At 35.5% G+C, this 14,028-nt stretch overlaps 1 non-coding gene across 1 annotated transcript; it reads left to right on the plus strand.

Annotated features, from left to right (window-relative positions):
- The first annotated feature begins 11,742 nt into the window (after positions 1-11,742).
- On the plus strand, positions 11,743-11,849 carry LOC127693208 (U6 spliceosomal RNA). Its single transcript, XR_007979660.1, has one exon. It is a non-coding gene; the product is annotated as a U6 spliceosomal RNA (small nuclear RNA).
- Positions 11,850-14,028: the final 2,179 nt, after the last annotated feature.

The raw sequence follows: 14,028 nt of genomic DNA on the forward strand, positions 1-14,028 counted from the left end.
TCACATAAAAATCTATGTCATCTAAATTAACTACAGGGGTTGGGATTAAAGAGAGAAGAGTGGGGACACACCATGTTGCTGAATGTATTATTGGCTCTTATGCATTATTTTTATTTGATGTCTTAATTTAAAAGTATTTTTTCCTTGAGAAATCATTTGAAAGGAAACGAGAAATCTTCAAAGGAAATTTGTAAGCTGAGCTCATCAAAGTGGCCATCAGCTAAAATAACATTTAACTGTGGGTGACCTGTAAATCCTCATAATGGACCATAATCCCATAAAATGGACAAACAAAGCTAGCAGCATGCATGGACATGGTGAGAACGCCTTCCTTGGCCAATCAAGAAAACAAGGCCTCTGTGCTTTCTGAAAGAACACCAATCAGCTGCTCATGGGAAATCCAAGGAGTTAATGTTTTGTACCTCCTTGTGTCCTGCTGAGAGGACCGATTAAGTATGAAGAGTGGACGCCCAAATAAAGTCACAAGAAGCAATGCTATCAAGGCTCTTGTAAAGCTAACAGGTCAGCATAGAGAATAGCAAAAAAAAAAAAAAAAAACTTTCTGTTAGTTATAATTCACAGGTACAGATCACAGGGGCAAATCATGGGTTTGGCAAGGTAACAGCTGATGGTTAGTGTCTGAGTCCATTCACCAAGGCCAACTCTTCATCACTAGCAGTGAAAACATAGGATGGAAAAAATAACAAAGTAATTTTGTCACAATTTTATTAAAACTTTGTAATCTATGTATCCATTACCTTTACATTGCAATACTTTCATTATAGAAAAATCATCTTTTCCCCTCCTAAATACTACACTGCATTCCACGTGTCTAGGAAAATTCTATACCCAAAGTAGATCTTATATGAACTGCAATGATATTAAATGGCTTCTTTGAAAATCCTATTAATACACTCATATGTTCTTACCACGTTAATATTTACACAAAAGCTATCACATGAGTAAGATGGACTTTGTCCAAAAAAATTAAAAGTTGGCCTAAGCAAATCTATGTATAGGATCTTTCATAGATTAAATGAACATATCAAACTAATTATGCAGTTTTACCTATGGTCACATGTCTCTTAGTAGTCCAGTACTCAGTCTCCATCTGAAAGCCATTCTGCTACAGGGTTTCATTGGTTGAAGTCATAGGAAATCATCTGTGCCATCTGCGTGTGGATTTCGTGTGGATTGTCTTGAATTAAAATTTTAGCTGTACTACAAAATTATCATTCAATAAAGTTATAAAAATTCTTTTGGTACATTCCATGGTGATTAAGAATTTCTAGATTTAGAAGACTGGGAATATTAAAAGATGAAAGGCCATTTTCTAAGCAGTATTAATATGTTTTAGGTATGAGTATGCAAGGAAATAATATAGGATTGGACTTCTTTTAAAAGAAGTGAAGTACTATTTTTTAATTTTTATTCATTTGCAGAATAGATTTGATTTTTAATTCAACTTGAGAGCAGTAATTAATAGAAACACTATTGAAATGCTCATCGCAACAAACTACATTTTATATTTAAGAAAAAGGGAAGAAAATAACAGGGGAATACATTGATTTGAGGCATCCTTTGGGGGCAAGGTGACCTTCTCATACATTGTTGGAATCTCCCTGAAATGGTGCCTTTATTTATTCCAAGCTGCATTTCCTCCTTCGGGAAAAGGGTCTGTTTTATATTTCAGGCTCACACACAGGAGAAAGCATACTTGTGGTAAAGCCGGGGCACTGGGAAGCAGGATGTGCTCCGAACCTATTCAGGGATAACAAATCAAGACCAGATATAGGTTTGGTTTCAAAAGTGGGTTTTGTTATAGAGGATTTATCTAATGTTGGAAATACTGAAGAGCTATTAGACGAGGGTTTGGAAAAGAATGAAGAAACGCTAACAGACTATATTTTTGCCAAGATATTGATTTACATTCCATAGAAAGCCTTTTAGTTGTTTTATATTTTTCTATACTCATCGAAAAAGAAGCATGTGCCTGGTATAAATATCCACCTAGGACAAATGACGGATATGGGGTATTGAAAGAATGGATTTCCAAGAAAATTTGAGTTTGATTTAGTAATGAAACTAGTTGCTGTTATAGAGATTTATTCTGCATTTGATTAAAACTCAAAACAGCTAGCTATAAGGTCACCTTATATCTTATATCTTTTAGATCAAACTCACATAGACTGCAAATTTTAAGTTATTGGTTTCAAAATAAAGTGAAAACTGGAATAACTTTCTTCTATGAATTATAAACATGGCAACTTCTACAGAAATGTCATCCTCATCCTCCACATAGGAGCAACTGAGCTATACATTAAATCAGAATATTGCCTCTGTTCGTTGTTCCACATTCATTTCTGATTTTAGAAGTGATTTCTCAAGCAAATTAAGCAAACTGACATTTTTGAAATATAGGAGAAAAATCTACTATCTTATTTTACATTTGATACAATTTCTTCCTTATAAACTCTATTGTTCATGTAAAAGTAGCATATGAGAATTGTTTCATTCTGTATGAGAATGAAATTCTGTATGGTTCTGGCAAAGTGAAATTAGCTGAGCACGATGTTTGTGTCATTTTCATTCTTGGAGAAATATCATAATCACACTTTCTGCTTTTATAGACTATTTCCAGATATGGCACCTGCTCTGTCTCATAGGTTGAACTGAAAAAATCGAAAGGAAAGTAGACCTTTGGCCTTTCATTCCTTGTATATTTCCAGCACACCCAGTTTGTCAGAACTTATTCTACATACTAAAATACTTCCGCTTCTTTGTAAAAGCAGAGAACTCAGTAGCCTTATCTGTAAAATATTTCTTCTTTTTTTATTAATCATTCCATTCATTTACATCTCAAATGATATCCCACTTCCAAGTTACCCCTCCACCAACTCCCCATCACACATGTGCCCTTCCCCGTCCCCCTTGCCTGGCTTAGCGTGCCCCCCACACACATACTCTCCTGCCTCACTGCTCCAGCATCCTCCTACTCTGGGACATCAAACCTCCCAGGACCAAGGGCCTCCCCTCCCCTTGCTGTCAGGAAAGGCCATCCTCTGCTACATATGGATCTGGAGCCATGGATCGATGCCTCCAGGTACACACCCTGGCTGGTCATTTAGACAGGTTCCCTGATTTCAGTCTGATGGTTGGCTCCAAGCATCTGCATCTGCATTGGTTAGTTGCTGGCTGGACCTCCCAAGGAACCTCTACATTAGGCTCCTATCATCTCGGCTTTCATCCTGATGTGGTTCGCCGAGTCATGTGTGCCTAGGGTTTTGGTTTAATAGTAGAATGCATATTTAGCACACATGAAGTTTGAGGTTGAAATCTCAGTAGTACCCATACTCAAAGATTCATCTTAGTTCCAATTAATTTTTCAGTATAATTGAACAATGCTAATAAACATGACCTAATATTAATAATAATATGAAATTTTCATTCAATGCATCTTAGGCAAATTATTTTAATAAACTAAACATCAAATTGACACAAATAAATACTGTAAACAGTAATAACATTTAAGATAACTGCAAAAGTAAAATCTTACTTTATATGTATGTATAATGCCATAACAAATATGACAACAAATCCTCAAACCATACAGTCCATTTGAAATGTGTATTGTTTCCTGGTTATTCCAAGCTTCTGGGCTAATGTCTGCTTATGTGAAAGAGTACAAAAGAATAAGAGAGTGCATAGCATGTATGTTCTTTTGTGAGGTGACCCAATCACAAAAGAACACACATTCTTTTGTACTCTTTCACATAGTTTCCTGAGCCCTAAAGGTAGTAATTTGGTGCACCCATCCTGTTTAGAACTCATTCTCCATCTCTTGTTTGGCTGTGGGTCTCTGTGTCTGTTCACATCTGGCTCAGGAGAAAGCTTCTTTGATGAGGATTGGCAAGGGTTCTGATAAATAAGCATACTGTCTTTAACTCAAATATCTTATTTGCCAAAATATAATTCACTATAGAATGTTTAAGGTCAGTCTCAAAAGAACATTTATGGTATGCACTCACTGATAAACAGATATTAGCCTAGAAGCTTGGAATACCCGAGACACAATTCACATATCAAATGATGCCCAAGAAGAAGGAAGGAGTGGCCCCTGGTCCTGGAAAGGCTCAGTGCAGCAGTGTAGGCGATACGAAGACAGGGAAGTGGGAAGGGGTGGCTGGAGGAACAGGGGAAGAGAAAAGGGCTTATGGGCCTTTCAGGGAGGGGGGGAATCCAGGAAATGGAAAATCATTTGAAATGTAAATAAAGAATATATCGAATAAAAAAAAAAAGAAACTTTAAGGTATATGTACTAATTTAAACGTTCCAGTGCCCACAATATATATTTGCTAACATACAAAATATTTATAATGATTAATATTTCTTTCTGTCTATATTTTCTTCTTTTCAGGTAAATGATTAATCTGTTTGCTATATCATATCCATGAATGAAATTTTTTAAAAGCTATTTCTTGTTGCTATAATAACTAAAATACTACAGCCAAAGCATGAAAATGGTAGGCTAAGGTGGAATTTTAGGCACTTTTCTGACCATTTTGATATTCTTCTTTATATAGCTGTTTTCTTACTTTGTTATTTCTCTAAAAATTTATATAAAATAATGTATTTATACATGGTGTTTTCTCCAAAAGTATCTGAAAAATTAAATAAAATCAACTTACATATAAAGGACTTTAAAAATCCAGTGGTTTCATGTAAATGGAGAATAAAATGCAAAATAGATTTCATCTTCAAAGCACAAAATATTTTATGTTATGCCTCAATTAATAAATCACTTGTTTTCTCTTAAACTAGTTCAGTTCACTGGCTGGCATGTCAAGTTATTTTGCTATGTCTTATTTAGTCAAAATGTGAGCTCAACATACTTAAATAATACAAGTTGACTATCTTAGCTTTTCCACCATGTCTTGTAATTTCTTAAGACGTTCAGTATCTGACAGGCCATGTGAGTTACCATGATGTATAGATGTGGAGTACCTGTCCTCTGATTTCCCATGAGTTTATACTTATCACTGCCCTTAGTTCATTTTATACGGTATAGTTTTTATTTATTGTTTGATAATTCTAATAATGTCTTCTGATCGATTTTATCAGTCACTCCTTATTTCCTACTCCACACATACTTTCCACAATTTTCCAACCAATTTCATGTACTCCTGTCTATTCCCAGAGTCTGCTTATTATTATCATTATGGGCACTAGTATGGGAACATTCTCTGGGCCTACCAGAGGCCATATTTCAAAATAAAATGCCTGTCTTACTTAGCTTTAGATATTCCCTTTACACAGCTGAGAATCATTGGATGGTGCTTCATTTGGCCAATTCCCCAAATCAAATTTTTCAATAACCATAACTGTGAGGGATTATCTAGATTGATATTGAATTTGGGAGAACACCTTCCATTTTGGGTAGCACTATACACAAATACACAAAATAAAGCTGGGCAATCGTGGCACATGCCTGTAATCCCAGCACTTGGGAGGCAAAGGCAGGCAGATTTCTGAGTTCAAGGCCAGCCTGGTCTCAGAGTGAGTTCCAGGACAGCCAGGGCTATACAGAGAAACCCTGTCTCAAAAAGCCTATACAAAATATATATGTATATACAAAATATATACAAATGTGCCATAGTATATATAAGAAATCAAGCCAAGCATTAGCCATAGTGCAAGAAACCACAATGGTTTCTGCTCTGAGTTCTGGCTTTTCAGTTTCTGCCTTGAGTGTGTTCCTCATTTCCTAATTTCCATCAATGATGGATTGTGATCTGGAGCTATAAGATGAAATAAGTAATTTCCTATACAAGATATTGTTTGTAGTAGCATTAACCACAGCAACAAAAAAGTGACTGGAACACTGTCTCTCCCTCTCCAAGTAACTCTCAGTGGCCAATAGCTCCTCAGGGAGGGCTGGAACTTGTGGATTGCTGTCTGTACACAGGTGAGGTCAGGTGAAATCTTAATTAGTCAGATAAGGCAAGAGCCTGTGATTGGGCAGTGGAAAAAGAAGGCGGAGCTGAAAGTTTTAGAGAGGAGAGAGGGGGAGGGAAGGAGGGAGGGAGAGAGGGAGGGAGACAAGATGGTATTTGAAGGAAAGGAGGGGAGACCACCGTTTCTGGTGCCTAACCAGCAATAGGGTGGTTTGATTTTTGATAATTTCATGCTACACGAACTTCACGAGTCCCTCCACCTTCATGCTGGAATTTTTGTTGGATTAACCTGTGGCAGGTTGGGTGGACATGACCACAGTCACCATGTCCACATATGCAACATCTTGCCATGTCCTGAAAACACTGATAGACAACAACACTCTTCTGCAGCCTCCTGCTCCTTCCAAGATAATCTCTGAGCTCTGGTCAGTAGGGTTTGTTATTTTGGACTAAACACTCACCAGTACTTTGCTTTCTGCAATCTTACTAGTTTATATCTACATGGTCTACATTACCATCTATTATAAAAAGATAATTATCTGGTGATGGTTGAGAGCTGAACTTATATGTGAGCTTACGGTAAGTATTTAGAATGCAATTTCATTTAGCGGAACAATTTAGCAGGCCTTCATGGTGAACCTATAGCCTTATTTCCACCAATGACACCTAGGATCAATTACCCAGCCACAGGTACTCAGTATGGAGTCTTCCTGTCCCAGTGTAAAGGAATGCCAGTACAGGGAAGCCAGAGTGGGTGGGTGGTGAGCAGGGGGAGGGGAGATGGGATAGGGGGTATGGAAGGGAAACCAGGAAAGAAGAAAACATTTGAAATGTAAATAAAGTATCTAAGGTATAATTCCACATTCTGAAGCAGACCTTGATTCAAATTCCATAAATTATTGTTACTCCTATGATAGTCATGCTTCTATTTAAAGGGCAAGCTTTGCCAGGCTGATCTGTATTACATGTCAGAGGGTCCACAGATGGATAAAACAGATGAATACTTTTCTTCCCCAGTAATATTCATAGCACATTCTAGCCATACATCTAGCTAGTATTGATCAAGCTTCTGGGCTAGTACCAGCATGATATCTCCAGAATGTTATGATTCAAGTATGTGGTGTCTTCATTCATCGGGTCTTAATCAACTTCAGAGAGATAATAAAGCACATAGACAACAGCCTGAATTACTTTGGAGGTTTATGAGACACCGTTGACCAATAGTGCAAAAGTGAGAATTTATATTTGCCACTATGATTTTCATTTTCTAGTCTCTTGATACTAAGATGGGCATTATACCTGTTGGTTTTGTTCTTTAAATATTTTATAAATTTTTTGTTGCTTCCTACAGTTTGGGGTATCTTATTTTTGCTTTTCATGAACACTGTACGAAAATGAAGGTAGTCATGGTTCAATTTTGATAGACATTAAGGTGCAGGCTTGGGTATTAATAATTGGAAATCTTGACTGTTATCATGGTGGTTGTTGTCACCATTAACAAAGTGAATTATGGTATCAAGGCATACATTATTTTAATTTTAATATTAATGTGTCTTAAACATAAAATACTAAGTATCTCCAAAAGAGCATGACTTTAATTAGAATTTCACTACATTTAAGATTAAGAACACAGAGGTACAGAACATAGGTGAAGAAAATTACTCAGTCATTATTTAACTGATAAGCATTTTGTAACTTCAAAATAATAATTTAATAGAATTTAGTAGAATTTTAATGATTTTGTGTATATGGATACACATATGTTTACTTACAAATATATTATATATGATATCAGTAGGCATTTACAAATATATAGGACTTAAGATAAAACAATTTATAAAATAATAGCCAATAAATAATTTGTAAAATATAATATTAATAATAATATAAAAATATTAAAATATTTGAACATGTATTTTTATATTGTACAACATATTAAATCTTTTGAAATTTTATTCAAAATAATTTCAGTGCTGCCATCATTGATAATAATTGTCAACTTATTTTTTTATTTATAATTTTTTATTTTCAATATTCTTTGTTTACCTTCAAAATGATTTTCCCTTTCCCAGTTCCCCCCTCGCCATAAGTTCCCTAGGCCCTCTTCCCTCCGCCCATTCTCCTATCAACCCCCTCCTACTTCTCTGTCCTGGTATTCCCCTACAATGCTGGAACAAGCATTTTAGCAACAACAACAACAAAAATCCAAAGCTATTGAACTAACCGAGAAGATGCTCTCTATTGCTTTCAAATTTAAGTACAGAAAAAGAAAAATCATATTTAGAATCAGTAGTCCGGCAGATGAAATCTAGCAATGCTTGGAGAGTTTGAAGGCAAGAAACTGTACCAAGAATGGGGTAAACACCCAGAAAGGAGCATAGGGAACATTTAAATAGGAAGCCATCATGTCTGTACTTTTAACTTCATGCTTTACGGAAGCATGCTTGATTGCCTCATATTATTTAAATTCGCAACAGAAATCCTAAGTAGAAATGGGTCTACCTGAGATATACAATGTGGCACAAATGAGCCTGCAGGCAAGTATGGCATAGTGGAAGGACAATGAGCGTACCTTCTGAAGACATCATAACAGTCGCCCCGCAGAAGAGCATGCACTGGCGCCTTTCCCAGCACAAAGAGTGAGGGGTTACTTTTAGACTCATCATACAATTATTCAGGGAAATTCAGTGACTGGAAGAAAATCACAACAGGAAAACTACAGGTAAGACCCTGTTCTCAGTGACTTCCCAATATTGATGAAGACCACAGGGGAGCTATATAATAGTTTTAGTATGATTTAAGCAAAAGTATCCTAAAATATCCAGCAAAACCAAGGCCAACCCCTGTAAATCTCCCTTGTCTGATTCCATTACTGAAAATTTAAGATAAAAATATCTAGGAAAAAGAATTTCAACATCCAGAAAACCCTAAAGGAAAACTACTTTTAAAAACGTAAATGGTTTCAATTTTATATACTTAAAACATCAATTACAGGTTTTAAAAATACTTTCAGTATCTATCTATAAGCATAGGAAAGTTAGTTATTTAGACATCACAAAGTGTTCTCAAGAAACTGAGCAAAACCAACAAGCTTAAATAACATTGAGTAGGATTTATACTATAAAAATGAGATTTCCTGTAGTGGGGGTTGTTAAATCCAAGAATAAGGGATAGAAGGAAGCCGTACTTTTCTTTGAAGGGGGAGAGAATTAAGGTAGCTACCCATCTGTCAGGAAAGTTTAAGGCAGGGTGAATGGATTAGGTGACCTTTCAAAATTACTTCCATCCCAGAATTTATGATGTCACCATAAACCAGCAGACACAGATGGAATCATGGGAAGAAAACACTAACTCTTACACTTGCTTGTGCTATTTGTTGAACAGAGGAATAGTGAGGTATCTTGTTTGAAGCTATCATATCTAATGTTATAAGATTTGAAGTAAGGTAGCTTGGGCAACTGTTATTTGTATCACTGGAGTGTTCAGAAAAAAATTAATTGAGGTCGCATATTCTGAGTAACCTCCAAGAATTATGTGAACACAACTTATTCTCAATACACCATGAGAGTTGTAGCCTGGCCCCTACTCCCAGGCATGCTGGTAATTTCTCTACAAAGTTGTAAGGAGCTGCTGCCGTGTACTTACAGAGATAGGCACTCTGCTTTGCCTCCCAAGTCCTAACTATCAAAAGCACTCCTCTCAGTTCTGAACAGATCAGACATAATAATATGCTTTCTGTAAGTGTCTAACCATTTTGTGCATTCCTAGACTTAGATGTCAATAGATGGGGACTTTCTTGAAGATAGTAGTTCATCTTACTTGTATCTTCTTTTTGCTCACTAATTTTAGCAAATAAGATTCTAGGATTGCCAGTTATGTCCGCAGCAGTTGTCAGCGCAGAAACACACTAGGGAGACACATACTAAGCATACTCTCTCACTTCTGTTTTATATAGGTTAAATTTGTTATTTTGAAAACCTCTACCTTAGATTGTAACCTATTTTTTCCAAGTTCCAATTTTATAATAATATTTTGACAAATCTTACTGAATCAGAGATATTGAGTATATATAATTTGCTTTTTATAGTTGAACTGAGCAAACTAGAAACTCATGACTTCTGAACATGTTTCTTTTATTCTCAAATATCTGAAGGGTAAAAATTTATTCTGAAGATATAGACATATATCATTCATGCAGAATAATAGGCATGCCTGTGCTGTTGTTGTCTAGAATGGGCATGCTCTATTAATCAACCAGAATTCCTTCTCTCCTGGACTCATACACATGCTGAATTTAAAATGTGTTACCCCTATGTCACCATGAGTTTCAAATTGTACAAAGCTAGTGAGAAGCTCTGTGATTTGAGACAAAAAAAATTATTCATTGTGGTCTCTTTTAGCAATCCATGTTATCTGTCTAACTATATTGACTAAACCATGCAGGAAAATTAATTCATGTAAATACTGTTCAGTTATATGCATATATGTACCATACTACATTAAAAACAATATATATTGCATGACTCTTAAAACATGCTGAATTATGTCTAATAGTACAATTTTTAAATTTCCATACTCTGGAATCTTATTGTTTAAATCCTAGGAAAAGTTAGCTTATATGGAGAAAATGTCCAAATGGTATAATGAAAAAGTCTTAAAAGGACTTTGAAATATTCTATCACATTTTAAATTGAAATGGAATTATAACAACCCCCTCTTTCCTTCTTTTAGCCCCTCCCATCTACCCTACTCAAAGCCTTCATTTATTCCCTTCATTCTCAAGTACACATAGTCACATTCTTTATTATTGTTACACTCATATATGTAGACCTATATACATATATATTTATTATTTTTATACTTATATATATGCATGTATGTGTGTATACATACATATATATGTGTGTGTGAGTATGTGTGTATGTGTATGTATGTGTGTGTTTATGTATACATATATGTTGAGCCCGATTTTGTTGGTGACATACATATGACTTCAAGGTGGACCACTACTCTTGTGGTTTCAATAGAGAAAACACATATATCATATACTTATCTATCAATGTTTTCTCATATATTGGCTTAGAAATTTCAAGATTAAGTTCAAGCAACCAGGAATGAATTACAGGCACAGAAAACACAGCTAAGGTTTAAAATACTGTTCAGGACAAAATTGTGAAGCAAAACAGTAACTGAGAAAAGCATAAATTACCACAACTGGGAAGTATTTCCTGAAAACAAGTGTGTTCATTTCTAGCACATCTGTAGAACACATTGGAAGAAATGTAGCATTTTCTCAGCTTATTTAGAAAACTGTAAGACAGAGATAGCAATGCTTTCTTTTACAAAAGCATTATTAATTTTGGTTCTCTCTAGGATTACATCTCATTAAATGATTCACACAGAATCCTTAGGGCTGAAGGCCTAATAGAAGCACCCCTGTTTCACAATACTTATTAAAGCAATCTCCACATCTTTAATGTAGTGCAACTTCCAATTAATTTTTTAAGGTCAGTCTGTCACATTGGAATCAACAGTGCTATTGTCAACATTACCAGCTTGTAAATAGTATTATGAGCTACTTTCAAGTTCAGTAGTGTGTGCCAGACCCCTGTTATTGTCTCAGACATCTTAGAAAATGTGTTTTGATACATTTTACCACAAAACATATTAATAACTATAGATTAAATATTTTATCATAATTTATACATATTAATTCATATAATACAAAGCACAACTCAACTCACATTCATTATTTAGTCCTAACTATGCATTTAAAAATTGAAGATTCATGCTTGTTTCGGCAGCATATATATTAAAATTGGAATGATTCAGAGAATATTAGCATGGCCTCTGTAAAAGGATTACAGGAAAATTCTCGAAGGATTCCATACTTTTCCAGGAAGTCTTGTGGAGGCATTGGGGGAAGGACTAAGGAACACACAGGATAGAGACACAACCAGAAGGTTCACAGGAAGAGTCAACTTGGATCATTGGTGACTTGCAGAGACTGAACCACCAACCAAGCAACATGCAAGGACCTGACCCACTCTCTCTCTCCCTATCACACAGATAGGGAGTTGCTGATATGGAACTTTGTCTCCATGTGACTCCCTCCAACAACTGAAGAAGGGGCTAACCTGACTTTGTTCCCTGCCTGTGAATTCTTTTCCCCTAGCTGGTCTGCCTTTTCTGACCTCACTGGGAGAAGATATGCCTAGTCCTATAGTAACTTGAGGTACGAAGAATATTGGGACCTCAAGTTACTATCTATCTATCTATCTATCTATCTATCTATCTATCTATCTATCTATCTATCTATCATCGATGTCAAACTTTTAAATATTTAATTTTCTTTGATTCAGAGTAAATAGTAAAAAAACCAAGTAAGTTACTGCTTAGTATTAAACAGTAAAAATTTTCTCTTGAAAACTGTGTAAAATGGTAGTTTCTGGATATGTCATGTGATATAAGCTCAGTTCGTACTTTTCTAAAGCAGACTCACATGGTGCTTTGCTGAGCCAAGATTCTTGAGAAAATAAGAGATGTTTCGAGAGGGTATAAATTGCCTGCTATTTTCACAATGGACAGTGATGACTCACTTGCATAACTAGCCTTGCAGTGCTTAGTTGGTCTCCTGTTTTCATCTTTGCTGATCTTCACTTCTTTGAGAGAGGCACAGCAGGGAACTTCCCCTGTCCTCCCAGTTGGTCCTAGTCACTACCACTGACTCCTGCCCATTCTGCAGAATCCTGCCTATTTCTAGTGGGTCTTTCCACTGTTGTTGATTCCTGTTTGTTATCCTGACACTACTGAACTGGACTGCAGATATTCTGATAGAGATTATAATCACCTCAAAGAACTAATTCTAGACAGGTCCACATCTCCTTGTCTGATTTACCATTTTTTATCCCCTACCTTTGGATGGTGGGTTCTAAGGGATGTCAAAGCATTTGAGAAGGCTTACTAAATGTAGGTTGTGAAAAATCAAAGTCTACAACTGTGGGTAAGTTTCAGCGACTCCTTAGACTTCTTAGGAAAATATGTATCAAAAATCAAGTATCACAGCAAAAATGGTTCAAATATCAGTGAACCAGAAATAAGAATGAATTCCTGGGAAATGAAGAGCAGATGAAATAAGACCGAGAGGAAGCATCAACCTAACACAGCTACAGAACGATTCTGAAAAGCATGTCATGCTATACCACAAACCCATATCTAGGACAACTGCTGGCTAATACCCCCAAGTGCCTGTCACACTGTACAAACATTCCTTAGAACTATGTTCTACTTTATCATTAAAATAACTATTAAGCATCTTGGAACTTGATTACTAAGAGAATAGGAAGAGAAGTGAATTCACTAATGGTATTTAGTGCCATTGGGTTGAGTAGAAGTAAATATATTTGATACAAGTATTAATAGAATGATGCAATGTTCAATGGTGATTTTTTTATACTGATGCACTTACAGATAATACAATGCCAAAAGAGATTCCAAATGTTTCAGAATAAACATCCCTTATTTCAAATGGAAATTTTATATAGTTAATATATTTGAGTATGTGTATTTGTATATGTACATTGAGCAGAATGGATATTTTCTAGGAAAGGGAAATATGAGGACTGTATACAGAACAGTAGCGATTCAAACATATGAGTAGAATTTGGTAGTGTTTCCCTTCAACAGGCATTTGATTGTATACAGCAGATTTTGCCAGGTTAATGATATGAAGAGAATTTGAACACAATGTATTAAATTAGGTACAGGGAGATAATTGGACAAATCATTGTTAATTCAGTAGGCTCTAGCTAATAAGCTAAAGTGCTTAACCTAGGAGCAACAACGTTAAGGAAGAATAGAGCATTCTTCAGAAAGTTCAGAATCTAGCTTCAATTTACCATAACCTTCACTTCCATTTTTTTTAAACTATAATAGAGTTTTTATTTTTTTAAATAAGATGAAATAAAATAATAAAGTGTACTTTACTGTAAAGAAAGTATTACATAGAAGGTAACCATAAAGTTTTTGGATTCTCCTGTTTCTTTGCCTCCATTAGCAAATCCTACCAGCATAT

The sequence above is a fragment of the Apodemus sylvaticus genome, chromosome 9, assembly GCF_947179515.1.
Source record: "Apodemus sylvaticus chromosome 9, mApoSyl1.1, whole genome shotgun sequence".
Classification (NCBI taxonomy): domain Eukaryota; kingdom Metazoa; phylum Chordata; class Mammalia; order Rodentia; family Muridae; genus Apodemus; species Apodemus sylvaticus.